General features: G+C 44.0%; 1 protein-coding gene across 7 annotated transcripts in view; it reads right to left on the bottom strand.

Moving 5' to 3' along the window:
* Positions 1 to 16,669, bottom strand: part of MITF (melanocyte inducing transcription factor) — a 645,672-nt gene that overhangs the window by 354,219 nt on the left and 274,784 nt on the right. For all 7 annotated transcript variants that reach the window (XM_068253961.1, XM_068253960.1, XM_068253964.1 and 4 more), the window contains one exon: positions 6,530 to 6,667. The gene's annotated coding sequence lies outside the window, so the exon portion shown is untranslated. The remainder of the gene's footprint in view (positions 1 to 6,529; positions 6,668 to 16,669) is intronic.

Below are 16,669 nucleotides of genomic sequence, written 5' to 3'. Positions count from 1 at the left end.
TCTTAGAACTTGAGTCAGAAATTACAGCGAACGAGCTTTCAGAAGCTTTGAAACAATCAAAACCCGGGAAGAGTCCAGGCCCAGATGGCCTCATACTCTACTACTACAAATTGTTTCAATCTACCTTATCACCATATTTTTTGAAAGCCTTTAACGCTGTAACTCTTGATCAGGCGCACTCCAAAGAACTCCTGGAGGCACATATTACTGTGCTGTATAAAGAGGGGAAAGATAGGTGTTCGTGTACTGGATACAGGCCCATCTCCCTACTAAATAATGACCTTAAATTATTTTCAAAAATTATCGCAAACAGGCTGATTAAGCTCATACCACAACTCATCTCTACTGATCAGGTCGGGTTTGTCCCGGGCCGAGAAGCCCGGGACAACACCATCAAAACACTGGACATACAACACTGGCTTTCCCGGCGGTCGGTGGAGGGGTTTTTACTCTCCACCGACGCCGAGAAGGCCTTTGATCGAGTTGCTTGGGACTACCTTGATGCTACCTTGAGGGGGATGGGCCTGGGCCAGGCCATGATGAATTGGATTTCCCTACTATACAGTGACCCAACTGCCCGTGTTAAGGTTAACTGCACCCTTTCTGACAGCTTTCCTCTGCATAATGGCACCAGACAGGGGTGCCCCCTCTCTCCACTGATTTTTATCTTATCACTTGAACCCTTTCTTAACTTTGTTAGGAGATTGGAATCTATCCAGGGGGTGACCATTGGTTCTAAACATTGTAAAGTAGCTGCATTTGCAGATGATTTGATTTTTTATTTAACTCAACCCCTGATTTCCATTCCAAATCTTTTGAGGGCCTTTGAGATCTTTGGGGAACTATCCAATCTCAAGATAAACTATGGGAAATCCACGGCCATGGCCATATCTCTTCCAGATAATGTAATTAATACCTGCAAGGCTAATTTTCCCTTTCAATGGGCTGATGAAAAATTTACATATTTGGGCATACAAATCCCCCGAAATTTAAAGAACCTTTTCAATTACAATTTCCTACCCCTTATCTCTAATATAAGACGGGATGTGGATCGGTGGAGAGAGGGGACACTCTCCTGGTTTGGCAGAGTGGCTAGCTTAAAAATGAATGTTCTCCCTCGGATCTTATATATTTTCCAAACAGTCCCCATTTTCCTTAAGAGGGCCTGGATCAATGAGCTTCAGAAAGTCCTCACAGAATTTATTTGGAAAGATAAGCCCACTAGAATAAGAAGTTCAAAACTTGTGTACCCAAAGGAAAGAGGTGGTCTGGGCCTACCAGACTTACTCAGATACTACCAAGCGGCTCGCTTATCGAGAATTATAGATTGGCACTGTAATAGGAATAATAAAGATTGGGTCATTTTAGAGGAAGAAATGTATGGTCCATACCTGAAGTGGTCCCCTTGGTCTCTTACACCTAAAAGGGGTAATACACGCCTCCGTGAACTACATAGACACCCTCTAATTGGCCATTGTGTAAAGGGCTTTAAACAACTATGCCTTGACACCAAAATTTCCTCTATTCCTGGTCCTTTAACGTCGTTGAGAATATGCGAATCTTTCCCCCCGGGAGAAGATACCTCCTTTCTCAAAAATTACTCCAAATACCCAGATTTACTCCTGATGAATCTTATTACTAAGAACGATCCGCTGGTTATGAAACCTATGTCGGATCTAAACTCAGAGACAGTTTCACCAATTCCTTTTTGGGCTTATTTCCAAATCAGAAGTTTTCTCTCGACTTTAAAGGACCTTTCCTTTTCATCACGCCCAATTACTTTATTGGAACAAATATGCCTACAAAAGGTTCCTCAGAGACATGTCCTATCACACCTTTACAAGAATCTATTAACCCTCACTCACATCCCACAATTTCTGTTCAAGGCCCAGTGGGAACAAACCCTCTGCAAGGAATTTTCCACCCAAGAATGGTCTAGAGTATGTGAATTAATTCACAAAAGTTCCCTGAATGTCACCACCCAGGAATGTAACTATAAAGTGTTTTCATTCTGGTACAGAACCCCTTCACTTATCCATAAATTTGACGACACTGTCCCTGACGAATGTTGGAGATGTGGGGAAAGCCCTGGAGACTTAATACATATATGGTGGAGGTGCCCGAACCTCACAGAATTCTGGAAAAAAGTACAAACCCTAATTAAACAGATTGCAGATTTTGATGTTCCTTGGGAACCAGAAGCCTTCCTTCTCCATAGAATGGCACATACAGGCAAAAGATATGGGAAGTCTCTTCCCTGCCATCTTCTGAACGCGGCCAGGGCATGTATTCCTATCCTATGGCGATCCCAGACATCTCCAACAGTCAAAATGTGGCTAGATCGTGTACAGGCTATTGCTGAGGTTGAGGACCTTATCCATAACAAGGCTGAAGCTTCCCACAAGTTTGTAGTAAATTGGGCATTGTGGTTTGAGTTTAAGGACTCCAGTGAATACAAGTCTTTGATGCGCTGATGTTTACATCCTTGCCCCATGAACGGGCACCTCTGTCTTTTTTCTTAACCTTGGATATGCAAATATGCGCGCATGAGCATGACCTGGTTGCACCATTTTCAGGGTAACGTAATTCTCTAGTAGTCGCCACCCTGGATACTTTAGACATAAGGACACCCTAGACACCTAGGCACCTAATTACTTCAGTTCGAACCCTTTATATAGGGTTTCACTGACACCCATCATATGATAAGGCACACACCCCTACTGTTAGTAATATGATAACGCCACATGTAGCTGAAATACACCATGTCGTAGTGGCAGAGTTTCTGATTTTTGAATATGCGTTAATGAACCTCTTTTCTATCTTTGACTCACATAACAATGTGAGAGAAAAGCATATATAGTTCTGGAGTTTTGTGGACCAATCACTGTTACTAGTATTTCCATGTGAAGTTGTAATTTCGCAGTGTTACATGTGTGTTGTTGCCAATCTTGATGTACCTTTTATACTTACTAATGGTCTGATATTGAACCAAAGTTCGTCTTTTTGCATTTTTGTATGTACTTAATCCTTTTTCGAAATAAAAATTGTTACAAAAAAAAAAAAAAAAAAAAAAAAATCAAGATATGCAGCAGTCAGTGGCGTAGCTACGAACCTCTGGGCCCCGATGCGGAATCTGGATGTGGCCCCCCCCCCCCACCCCGGCAACAACCTCCCCCCCCCACCCCGGCAACAACCGCGCCCCCCCCCACAACACCCGACGCACACACATATCCGAATCCCTATAGCTGTGCATGGCATGGCTATATCAATTCAGCTTTGCAGCAGCATGGCTGCCACGTTCAATTTGCAGACATACGCAGCACCCAGAGGAAATAGGGCAATTAGTAGCGAGATGCCTTTAATTAGATAGATTACTATCAGTATAGGCATAGAATAAAGATGCATACACACATTCAATTTTGATTGGTCAATCACTGACCAATTTTACCACTGCATGTAGTATGAGGGCCAAGAGACTTTGAATACTGTGAACAGAGCTGGGCTCTCATAATACCTAGAAGTAGTAAAATTAGCTATTCAAAATTGTATGTGTGTACCAGGCTTTACAGCTAATACTGTACATACAATACAGCTGGTTTACAATCAGTAAAGGGACAGAGCAACACCTTATACTGTACATACTGGAGGTAGCAGGAATCAGCACACACTGCAGCTAGTTTACTGTCAGTACAGGCACAGAGCAACACCTTATACTATACATACAGGAGGTAACAGATCAGCAACCACTGCAGCTAGTTTACTATCAGTACAGGCACAGAGTAACAGCTTATACTGTACATGCTGGAGGCAGCAGAGATCACCACACACTGCAGTTAGTTTACCATCAGTACAGGCACAGAGTAACAGCTTATACTGTACATACTGGAGGTAGCAAGGATCAGCACACGCTGCAGCTAGTTTACTATCAGTACAGGCACAGAGTAACAGCTTATACTGTACATACTGGAGGTAGAAGAGATCAGTACACACTGCAGCTAGTTTACTATCAGTACAGGCACAGAATAACAGCGTATACTGTACACATTGAAAGTAGCAGAGATCAGCCCGAACCTAGTGCTGGGAATACACGGCTCGATTCTGAGCTGATAAGATGGCTCAATAGATAATTTCCGACACGTCCGATCGTTTTGCCGCTCGATTCTGCATTGGGGACTATGGAAATAGATAAGAAAAACAAGCGGAAAATAAGAGAATCGCCCACAGATTTGAGTGGCAAAAACGATTGGGCGCAGAATCGAGCCCCAGAATCAACCCGTGTATTCCCAGCATAAGGCCCGGCTCACACTTACGTTTAAAAACTTTGCTGCCAACACGCACATATATATATATACACACACACTGCTGCTGACTGACACACACGCACGCACGCACACACCTTAGCACTGGGTCACAAAGCTGACTGGTAATACCAATTTGTATTATACAAACATGCCTAATTAAACTTCACACTTAAATAGGATAATAATACAAGTGCTTAACCACTCCAGAATACTAAAAACACTGCAATAAAATGCTACATTATAAAGCATAAATTCCCTGGACAGATTATAGGACCAACACAACAAACATACCCAGGCAATCAGGGGTGAGCCTGGGGTGCCTGGCACCTGGGTGCAAGATTTTCTTTGGCGCCTATGGGAGTGTTTAAATTAACCGCGCCCAACCACATAACCACACCTATGTCCTGCCTAATCACACCCACACCTTCCACCTCTTTACGCATGCATGTGATACCCCATTCCTACCCCTCTTCCATTGGCTTACTCCTGGCTGGCTTTGGCTGCCTGCGAGTCTGCTAGTCTCTGGACTGACGCAGGCTGAGAGGTTCTGCGAGTGCGCCGCAGTCACACACTGCGTATTTATGGCTGCCTGCGGCCACCCTACTCTCGCTCGCTGTCGTCGGCTCCTCCCCCCGCCAAGCCCAAGCATGAGGTGGGCTGCCTGTATCTTTCCCATTGCGCTGCGCAGCCTGCCAGTGTTGCCAACCTTTCATGTTATTTTTTACTGACAAATACCTAAAAATTTACTGACAAATTATTTTTACTGACAAAATTTCCCCACTAAATGCACATAAGAGACACCGTTTCACCAGTAAATGCACGTAATGACAGACAGCCTTTCATCAGTAAATGCACATGAGAGACAGCTTTTCCCCAGTAAATGCACATAATAAGAGACCGCTTTTCACCAGTAAATGCACATAATAAGAAATCGCTTTTCACCAGCAAATGCACATAATAAGAGACAGCTTTTCCCCAGCAAATGCACATAATAAGAGACAGCTTTTCCCCAGTAAATGCACATAATGAGAGACAGCTTTTCACCAGTAAATGCACATAATAAGAGACAGCTTTTCACCAGTAAATGCACATAATAAGCCCTTTAGGCAGTGAGTGACAGGGAGCCCCTTTAGGTAGTGAGTGAGTGACAGGGAGCCCCTTTAGGCAGTGAGTGAAAGGGAGCCCCTTTAGGCAGTGAGTGACAGGGAGCCCCTTTAGGTAGTGAGTGAGTGACAGGGAGCCCCTTTAGCTAGTGAGTGACAGGGAGCCCCCCCAGCCGCTTCCCCCTTACCTTGCAGGCTGCGGCGTGTCAGACCTCAGGATCAGCGGCGACCCGACCAGTAAGAGCGGGCGCCGGACGCACCCGCTCTAAATGCGGAAGTGATGTCACTTCCGCATATCAGTGCGGTCGCTGGGTCCTAGCGCCCGCACTATTGGTCGCCACGGCGCTGCCTGATCGAGTTCTGACGGCTAGAGGGAGGGAGGGAGGGAGGGAGCGAGCGGTGACTAGAGTGGGGGGGGGGCCCAGGTCTTCCAACACACAGCCCCCGGGGCCCGGGTCCCTCCCCTGCCTCTTCAGGAGGCGGGCCCGGTCGCCACGGCGACCCCTGCGATCGCGGGCCCTAAGCCAGTGGCAGCAGTGGTGAAATTTGCAGTGCACCACTACGGGCCCGATCTAATTTATTTTTTCTCCCAAATTTTCTTCTGGGTGCTATTTTTACATTATAAATAAAATGCTTTTGAAGCCACCAGCAAGCAAAAAAATACTTAGAATAATTTTGACAATACTTTGTCACCTAGTTTTTGGTGCTTTTTTTAATTGCAGAGTGCAAAAGTTATTTTAAACAGAAGAATAAATATTATCTCACAGGAGAAAACTTCACAGAAAAAGTAAATTGGATCTGGCCCTATATGTTAAATGATAGTGGGTATGACTCTACCATGGCTCTACAATGGCTCATTGGAGATTTTACTCTCTTTATATGCCTGAAGAAGCAGCAACCTAGTCCTTAGAAACGTGTACAATCTATGAGAGTTTTGTTTATTTGCATGAAAAAAATTACAGTTGTTAACCTCGCCCTTTAGGTTTTTTTTTACCTGGGAGGAGGCCAGTTTACCTTTATCATCTCATGGAGCTTGTGAACCACATACACAACACTGGGTATAAACTACTGCTTTATATAAATAACAAGTACAACTACAGCCTACAAAGATAATTCCACACTTACCTTTGTTTTCATAGAACAAGTACCTTTATGGAGAAATGCCTTTCTTTTACTTCTGACTCTGTCCATGGGTCTCTGGAGTGTAGCTAGCACTTGTGCTGACTGCTAACTTCTAGTATAAAGAAATTTTTGTTCTTCTTGCTGCAGAAACAGAGCTAACCAATTAGTGTCTGTAATGCCTGTCATATCTTCATCAGTCAATCCTGTCTACAGTGAGAAATAAAATGAGAAAAAAACAAGATGCGTACAGCAGAGTCTGCAGCTCCGGTCACCAAGGAGATGTGACATTGTGCATTGGGAGCATAATATTATTTAGCTATGTAGACTAGGGCAGAGATGGAGTTCAGGTTTGCTTTAAAGGACACTTCTAATGTCTTTAAAGGATACCAGAGGTGACATGTGACTTGATGAGATAAGACATGTGTATGTACAGTGCCTAGCACACAAATAACTATGCTATGTTCCTTTTTTCTTTCTCTGCCTAAAAGAGTTAAATATCAGGTATGACTGTCCAGACTCAGACAGGAAGTGACTCTCACTGATAAGAAATTCCAACTATAAAACACTTTCCTAGCAGAAAATGGCATACTTCAATGAATGTGTCATTGCGTAAAAACAATTTAACAGTTAAAACTTAAAAAGTAGATTTAAACATAAAATAAAACTGGAATATCTTAAAATGTCATTTTTAGGAGAAGAAAGATACAGTGGGATGCAAAAGTTTGGGCAACCTTGTTAATGCTCATGATTTTTCTGTATAAATTGTTGGTTGTTACGATAAAAAATGTCAGTTAAATATATCCTATAGGAGACACACACAGTGATATTTGAGAAGTGGAATTAAGTTTATTGGATTTACAGAAAGTGTGCAATAATTGTATAAACAAAATTAGGCAGGTAAATAAATTTGGGCACTGTTGTCATTTTATTGATTCCAAAACCTTTAGAACTAATTATTGGAACTCAAATTGGCTTGGTAAGCCCACTGACCCCTGACCTACATACACAGGTGAATCCAATTATGAGAAAGAGTATTTAGGAGGGTCAATTGTAAGTTTCCCTCCTCTTTTAATTTTCTCTGAAGAGTAGCAACATGGGGGTCTCAAAACAACTCTCAATTGACCTGAAGACAATAATTGTTCCCCATTATGGTTTAGGGGAAGGATACAGAAAGCTGTCTCAGATATTTCAGCTGTCTGTTTCCACAGTTAGGAACATATTGAGGAAATGGAAGACCACAGGCTCAGTTCAAGTTAATGTTCGAAGTGGTAGACCAAGAAAAATCTTGGATAGATAGAAGTGACAAATGGTGAGAACAGTCAGAGTCAATCCAGACCAGCAACAAAGAAAAACAACACAGCATTCCAAGAAAAACACCTGCTACCTACATTAAAATATGGTGGTGTTTCCATCACGCTGTGGGGCTGTGTGGCCAGTGCCGGGACTGGGAATCCTGTCAAAGTTGAGGGACACATGGATTCCACTCAGTATCAGCAGATTCTGGAGACCAATGTCCGGGAATCAGTGACAAAGCTGAAGCTGTGCCGGGTCTGGATATTTCAACAAGACAACGACCCTAAACACTTCTCAAAATCCATGAAGGCATTCATGCAGAGGAACAAGTACAATGTTGTGGAATGGCCATCTCAGTCCCTAGACTTGAATATAATTGAAAATCTGAGGTATGAGATAAAGAGAGCTGTCCATGCTCGGAAGCCATCAAACCTGAATGAACTAGAGATGTTTTGTAAAGAGGAATGGTCTAAAATACCTTCAACCAGAATCCAGACTCTCATTGGAACCTACAGGAAGCATTTAGAGGCTGTAATTTGTGCAAAAGGAAGATCTACTAAATATATATATTTCTCATAATTGGATTCACCTGTGTATGTACGTCAGGGGTCACCGAGGTTACCAAGATAATTTGTGTTCCAATAATTAGTTCTAAAGGTTTTGGAATCAATAAGATGACAAAATGCCCAAATGTATGCACCTGCCTAATTTTATTTAAACAATTATTGTGCACTTTCTGTAAATCCAATAAACTTAATTTAACTTCTCAAATATCACTGTGTGTGTCTCCTATATGATATATTTAACTGACATTTTTTATCGTAACAACCAACGAACAGGAAAATCATAACGATTAACAAGGTTGCCCAAACTTTCGCATCCCACTGTAGATACAATCGTTTATTTCATTAGTTTATTTTTGCCTTGGGTGTCCTCTAAAAGAAGAGTTTAGCTTACCTGGGGCTTCTATCGGCCTACTGCAGACATCCTGTGCCCATGCTGGAACAAAACAATCCTCCGGTCCCCCACCGCGGCTCACTGTTGTTACAGCCAACTTACATGTCGTGGCCCTGGCTGCAGGCGTCCTCGCTCCTGCTCACATCGCCGGGACCGTCCTGCGCAGGCACAGTACAATAAAACCTCGTACTGCGCCTGCACAGGAGGCTCTCAGCAAAGTGAGCGAGGACACACGCGGCGCTGTGGCCCACCGACCGAGAAAACGGAAGTGAGCCGCGGCGGGGGACCGGAGGATCGTTTTGTCCCGCTGCAGGCACAGGAGGTCTGCAGGGGGCTGGCAGAAGTCCCAGGTAAGTTAAACTCTTTTTTTTTAAGATATTAAAGGTGTCCTTTAAGTATATTTATGAACAGGAGCATAATTATAGCTGTTGCAGCCACAGTCGCTCCTACATAGGCTTAAAGGTACAGAGTCCATTATTTGTACATGAAAATGGCAGCAAACGACTGAAAAAGACAACGATAGTCATTTTGGCTGATCTTCCTAGCAGATTGTTTCGGCTGACAGTCGTTCACAATCAAGAATGTGTACAGAAAATTGTAGATTACAAACAAAGCATCCGCAAAGCGCAGCTGCGTGAAAAGTGCACGTGCAAATTATCTAATGATGCATCGGTTTGTGTGAATGTGCACCACTGCTAACGATGCGCCACTCACAACTTGGTCTTCCATCATTCATTGTTTGTTTTGAACAACTTCTATCTGACGTGTGTACAAACCTTTAGGCCTCTTGCACACTGCATGCATTTCTGATTTAGATTCCGCTTTTTAATCTTTACTGCATGCTGCATTTTTTGATCCGTTTTTCTGTTGAATGTATTCAGGGAAAATCGGAATTGAAAATCGGAATCGGAATCAGAAAATGGATTTGCAGTGTGCAGGGAGTCTTAGAGTGAACGTACGATGCGATAAACACTTGAAGCCTCAAATGAAAAGCATCATTGTTCAGTTGTACATAGGGCTGTATGTGGCCTAGTGAAATTTTGGCTATGCTTTCCAGTGGTTTATAATTACACATCTAATCTGGTTTAAAAAAAAAATAAGTAAACACATACATTTAGAATAAAAAAAAATGAAGAAAAGTTTCAATGATGACATATAATGAAAACCATTTGACAGGGCCGTTTCTTGGGCAGTGCGGCAGGGTGACCGCCCTGGGTACAGACCGGCAAGTAGAAGAAGGGGGGCGCAGGCATAACCTCTAGGGAACTGGTGATGCACGGTGCAGCCAAATGGAAGAAGAATGAAGATTACCAGCGCAATCACTTTCCTTGACTCCTCCTGGGCTGCCTCCGTCAGATGTCAAGTCATCATCACATCACCACCTCGTGATGACCCCTTGGCCTCGATTCACTAACCGTTGCTAAATCAGTTAGCACGTCTTAAGGCTTTGGACGTGCAAACTAGAGAGCTAAGTAGTTTGCACGTCCAAAGTGGTTACTGATTGCGCGCTAAGTTTAGCGCTGCAATATGTCGCACCTGGTTCGCTGGAAACATCGCACCCGGTGCGCCGAAATCTCACACAGCTGCGATGTTTCGGGCGCGACGTTTCCAGCACACCGAATGCGACGTTTCCAGCGCACCACGCAGCGCCAAACTTAGCGTGCGCAAAGTTTTGCGCCCATATTAGCGCACCCAAAGTTAGTTTGCATGTCTTAACAGGCTTTTAGGCGTGCTGAGTTAGCACCCTTTAGTGAATCGAGCCCCTGATGTCCTGTAGTGGTACTGCAGTCAAAACCACAAATCCACTGCGCTTAATCAGGAAATAACTTCCACAGGGATAACGTAAAGCCTCTAATGACTGCTGCCCCTTTGTTACTTTGGGATAATGGTAACCGCTCTGTAGAAAGGAAAAAGAAAAAGGAGCGCTCTCTAGTGCATTACGTTTTTTAATTTTTCGCTTCTTTAAAAGTTAGAATAAAACTCACAATGTTTATAAAAGTACAAGGCATATCACACTGAAAAGTGTACATCACCGAAATCCCAGGTTGGTATCACCACCAAGGTCGCCTCTGCACTGTGGCCAGTAGTGAGGGAGAAACCGAAGGATCCAAAGCGCCAGCGGGTTCCAGGTTTCGGCTAATGAACTGCGCCTATTGCTTCATGACGCGTTTCGGCGTTCCACACCTTCGTCAGATATGACACTTTGTGAGTTTTACTCTAAATTTTAAAGAAGCGAAACATTAAAAAACGTAATTCACTAGAGAGCGCTCCTTTTTCTTTTTCCAGTCAGTGCGTGGTGCCCATGTAGGAGTCGGCTTTCCGGGCTCTCTCTTCACCTGTGTGTTTTCCTGGTCCCTGCTTCCTCCTGGATGAGCGGCTTGTCACTAGAAAGTAGGCAGATCTACTTGTCACCTGTGGCTGTGTGACTGTCCCTAAAGAGTAAGGGTTCGTGAGTCCACGGGGGTGGGGGGTGCAATTTTTACACCCTTGCCCTGGGTGCAAGTTAGCCTAGAAACTGCCCTGCCATTTGAAGACACAACCCTTTTTACTTTACATTAAAGGAATACTGTAGGGGGTCGGGGAAAAATGAGTTGAAGTTACCCAGGGCTTCTAATGGTCCCCCGCAGACATCCTGTGCCCGCGCAGCCTCTCACCGATGCTCCGGCCCTGCCTCCGTTTCACTTCTGGAATTTCAGACTTCAAAGTCTGAAAACCACTGCGCCTGCGTTGCTGTGTCCTCGCTCCCATACTGGGCCTGCGCAGTACGCTCCTGGTGTCATCAGCGGGCAGGCGGAGTGGTTTTCCGACTTCAAAGTCTGAAATTCCAGAAGTGAACCGGAGGCGGGGCCGGAGCATCAGTGAGTGGCTGTGCGGGCACAGGGTGTCTGCGGGGGACCATTAGAAGGCCCAGGTAAGTTCAACTCATTTTCCCCGACCCCCTACAGTATTCCTTTAAAGAGCCTATTCAGTCTGATATGGCCCTTTCATTTTATGGTCTGATCATGTTGTCATACAAAAGTTACTACCTGCCTGCTCTGTTCCTCCAAAAAACCTCCCAGAGCCACTAGCTTGCTATTTCTGACTGAATAGGCTCTTTAACTTGAAAGCTTTTATTTTGATCTGCCAATACTGTATATGACATGAGCTACATTTCTGTATGTCTTCAGGAAATAGCTGGGATAGTGACAGGCCAGTGACATGCAACAAAGGTCACTACTGTTAATGCTGAAATAATAACAACAATTCTGAAACATCAGGAAAAATCAGTGTGCATGTCCACCTGTTGGAATCTCCCCTTCATTTTTACTGTCAGTTTGATGGTGCAGAAAATACCTAGACGTTTTGCACTATAGACAGTCATATACTGAAGTATTTAGAGAACTCTGCAATCAGAGCGAGATAGATCTAGATTTTCCAAGTTTAGGCTCATTTTACAGCTAATGGGACTCGTTTTTTTAAAACTAACTTACCTAAGGTAAACTTTACTTACCTAAGGTGAAGGAAGGCTCTGGGTCCTAATGAGGCTTCCCTTTCCTCACCCAGTGCCCGCGGTGCAGTGCTGGCTCCAATGTACTCCTAAAGACAGGTGCCTCCATAGTACACACGCGCAAGTGAAGGCGCTCGCGCGTGCGCAGTATGGAGTGGCTCGTCTTCGGGAGCACTCGGGCTCCTGAAGACTGAAGTCACCTTCGCCAGCGGAACGAGCAGTATTTGACCAAATTAGTCAAATACTGCTCCCGGGGACAGCGCTGAACCTAGGGAACCAGGAGAGGAGAGGGAAGGCTTATTAGGACCCAGAGCCTTCCCTCTCCTTAGGTAAGTATCTGGCTTTTTTTAAATCAGTGGTTCCCATTTACTTTAATTCTTGTAGGCGACTTTATAGCTCTTAGGGCCTGGACGGAAACACGACCACATGAACCCATTCGACAAATCCTTGTTGAAGGTTCAGAGAGTCCCAGCACTTTTCGCTTCAGGTGCTCTGTAAACCCCACAGCTTATTGTTACATGTAAATGTCGTAATTGAATCCTCCTATGCTACTCTATGAAGAAACAAAGTTATCGAGCGCTTCACAAAAACTAGTCTGCTGCATCCACCCTTCAATGGTCTTACAGTGATTACAGCTATGTGCTATACATAGTGATAATCACTGATAAGCTCTCCCCCAAGCTGGGAGTCCCCATAGGAAAATTTGGTTGTGAGAACCCCACTATAAGAATCAGAATCTATTTATTTTGCCAAGTACAACATGAGTAGTAACTGGGATTGCTTTTGGCACAACAGGGTCGGTGATGGTACAGTAGATAGATATACAGTGGATACAGTTGATACATACAGTGCATACAGATACAACCAGTGGGTACATACACCCACAATGCAAATACAGAGCATAGAGTATAAGGCAGGGAAGAAGGATACGTAAAATATGGACCCTGGAGAAAGGACCAGGGGGAAATCCGCTGCCGTCTATAGCACTCAAAATGCTTCCGCAGCGATAAATTACATCAGATGCACCCAGTCTGTCCCAGGGAAGAGATAGATAGGAGAGTAAAAGGGATATAAGGAAAGCTAGAGAGAGAAGGTGAAAAAAAAAACAGAGAAAGTGAGACCCTTAGGATTGTGGTGTAACTGGTTAGTGTCCGTTTGGCTGGTTTGTGACTGCTGATCTAGCATCCTCTTAGAAAAGAAAGACCTATGATGCTAGTCCACGGAGCCAGCGAGAGATGCTGGAGTGTTGGCCAACCCTGTGAGGACCAGGATGAGGGTGGCTGACCCGCATTGGGGCTGGTGGCCGCACAGGGCTGTGCAGTGAAGCTGGTGGCCGCACAGGGTTGTGCATCTGGGCCAATTGGTGGAGCAGGAACCAGCAGCCTATGGCAAGGGCACGTCCTGGGGTGGTAGCATGTCTCCAGTAACAAGGCACCCACACAATGTGGATGGGATTTTGTCCAATTTCCAAGATCTATGACTGCAAGATTTTGATGAAAAAATTACAGTTTTCTGCAGATTTTTTTTTTTTTTACAGTTAACCGTTGCTGTTTATGTGTCTGGCAAAGCAAGCTCACTTTATGCAGCAGCCACTAAGCCCCTGCCCAGGCTTTGTCAAGGGCAGCTGCATCCAAAGGATAGTAATGATTCCGCTGTAGAGTCCATTGCCCTTGATATAGTGAGATGCGGTGGCTGAATAATGTAATGGTTAAGCGCTCTGACGCAGGTCTCACAGGAGACCTGGGCTCGAATCTTGGCTCTGCCTGTTCAGTAAACCAGCACCTATTCAGTAGGAGACCTTGGGTAAGTCACCATAACACTGCTACTGCCTATAGAGCGCGTCCTAGTGGCTGCAGCTCTGGTGCTTTGAGTCTGCCAGGAGAAAAGCGTGATATAAATGTTCTTTGTTTGCAATCTGCAACTGGTTACAGCTTATTTTGTGCTATTTTATTCCAAACATATTTTAAAAAAATCCTTTCCATACTGACCTCATTAACCTAAATAACATGTCAGTTAATGTTTACCATCTGGAGTTCATTGTGTTTACTCAATAAAGTAATGCGTGTCTAAAAAATGTACCACAGTGTACCTCAAGGAAATCTGATTACAAATGTATGTGTGACTGCTATGGAGGCTTCCATTGCTGACCTCCTGAAAATGTGCATTTCCTAAAAGTCACCCAGTGCTGACCAACTGGCAGCCTGCGGGCCACATTCGGCCCTGCGTAACTACAAATCATTGGCTTCCCCAATGTTTACACTCACGGGCGTAACTAGACTTAATAGGGCCCCCCTGCAAAAATGATATCATGGGGCCACTTTGGTCCATGAACCCTACATGATCGGGAGACGGCAAATGGCAGCAGAGAGTGTTCTGCTGTGAAGCAGCGCCTGGAAGCAGGAAAAATGTAACCACGCTCCTACACACGGATTTTGTGAGTGAATGGGGAGGTTTCTTTGCTAATTGGCTGCACTGGTGGTTGAGGAGAGGGAGGAGAAGGGGCTCTCAAAGCCTCTGCCCCCCCTCCCCTGCGATGGCAGGGGTCGCAGGGGTGATTGCTACACCCAGGTTTACACTGTTTCCCCTTACCTACCACTAGTGACTCTCACAGCCAGGCAGCCCATCTTGCAAAAGCCAGAAAACAATTGTGGACATCATAATCTTCACACCCATAACAAGTGTAGTAACAAAAACACCTGACCTAAAGGATGGAACCTTTTATCAATTTTAGCAAAGTATGAGGCTAGTTTCACACTGGGTGCAGGCATTGCATTATAATGTACATAGAACGCATCCAAAAACAAATTTTGTGGTGGCATGTGGCGCAATGCACACAAAGAAGCTACTGGTCAATGTGCATCTAAGATTGTACATGTCAATGTGTGCGATTCTAGCATTGTAACAAGGTGTGAACTGTTCATACATTTTGAATTGCACTGCGCTACAGAGTGCAAAACAATGCAATGTTCATTACAGCGCCGCCACTTAGTGTTGGTGTGAAAGTACCCTGAGCTCATGATAAACTCATGCAGAAAAAGTATTAGAAATTGTACTAGCCCCCCAAAAAAATGATATTTAGGCACATTACATCCCAAACTGTCAGATGTTATATTTTAAACTTAAAGAGTTAAGATGTATAGCCCTAGTTTACTCTGCTAAACGTTCATTATTAGTAAAAGTGAATATGGGACTATGCCAATACGCACACAATATGCATGGCTGATTGAGCAGTTCCAGAGACATTCCCTTTGGAAAAGCCAATTGTTCGACCAAATATACACCCAGAAAGAATGAGGGCTAAAGGAAGAGTGGGTGTTCCCAGTTAGAGAATAATTCTCACTCGGAAGCTCCTCCCTATGCTACTGAAACTCTTTGTGGCCAGGCTTACAGCTCAGAAAAGTATCATTATGAGATTAAGCTGTGCTTGCAGTGCTAGCCACAATGAGTTAATCTCTCAGCAGAGGAAGGGGAAAGGTAAGGTCAGGTGATCTGTGCTCAGAGGGGAAGTATGGCTGCTGTCCCGCCCCAGTTCTTCTCTGACTAGTTCATGAGTGAGGGATGATGGAATAAGGAGAGGAGTCTGGACAGATTTATTCCCCATAAAATTACTCTTGTCATTTCAACAGGAAATGAAGCTACAGAATGCAATCAGCCAGGTATTTTTAAATACATTTATCCGGTTTAGGCTGGCCATTCACTTAATAATATTTCCAGTCAATTTCAGGCCGATGTAATCATTTTGGTCAAATCTACCAGTCATCTATTGCCCTATCATATTCAATTGATTCGCTATTGAGCAGTTTATCGACTGAAAACCCGACCATATATATTGGAAAATCTTCACATGGGGGGGGGGGGAGGGGGGGCAAGGCAGGAGTAGTGAGGGATTATGGTACAATACTTGCGGTTCGATCAATACTCTACAGATTCCTGATGAAGTTTAATGAAAATGAGCGTGCTCTTTGGTGGAGGAATTGATCACTATCCAATGGAATTCTGGTTGGATAAGTATCAATCAATCAATCGGATAGGTATGTATGGCTAACTTTATAATGCACAGTGAGCAGAGACGTTCAGGTCTCCTGAACACATTAAATATGTATGGATGCACAATGTACGCATCACAAAACATGCATGGAAAAACGCACACAGGTTTATAGTGTGAGCGAGACCTAAATGTATTTATTTGAAAGGACCACTGTCGCAAAAATCTTCAAATGTAAAATATATGTAAACGTATACAAATAAGAAGTATGTTTCTTCCAGAGTAAAATGAGCCATAAATTACTTTTCTCCTATGTTGCTGTCACTTACAGTGAGTAGAAGAAATCTGACAGAACCGACAGGTTTTGGATTAGCCCACCTCCTCATGAGGAATTCTCATGGTTTCCTTTACACTTACTGAA

Source organism: Hyperolius riggenbachi, chromosome 9 (genome assembly GCF_040937935.1).
Source record: "Hyperolius riggenbachi isolate aHypRig1 chromosome 9, aHypRig1.pri, whole genome shotgun sequence".
Taxonomy (NCBI): Eukaryota; Metazoa; Chordata; class Amphibia; order Anura; family Hyperoliidae; genus Hyperolius; species Hyperolius riggenbachi.
The sequence above is the reverse complement of the archived record's forward strand: the minus strand, read 5'-3'. Positions and strand labels throughout refer to the sequence as shown.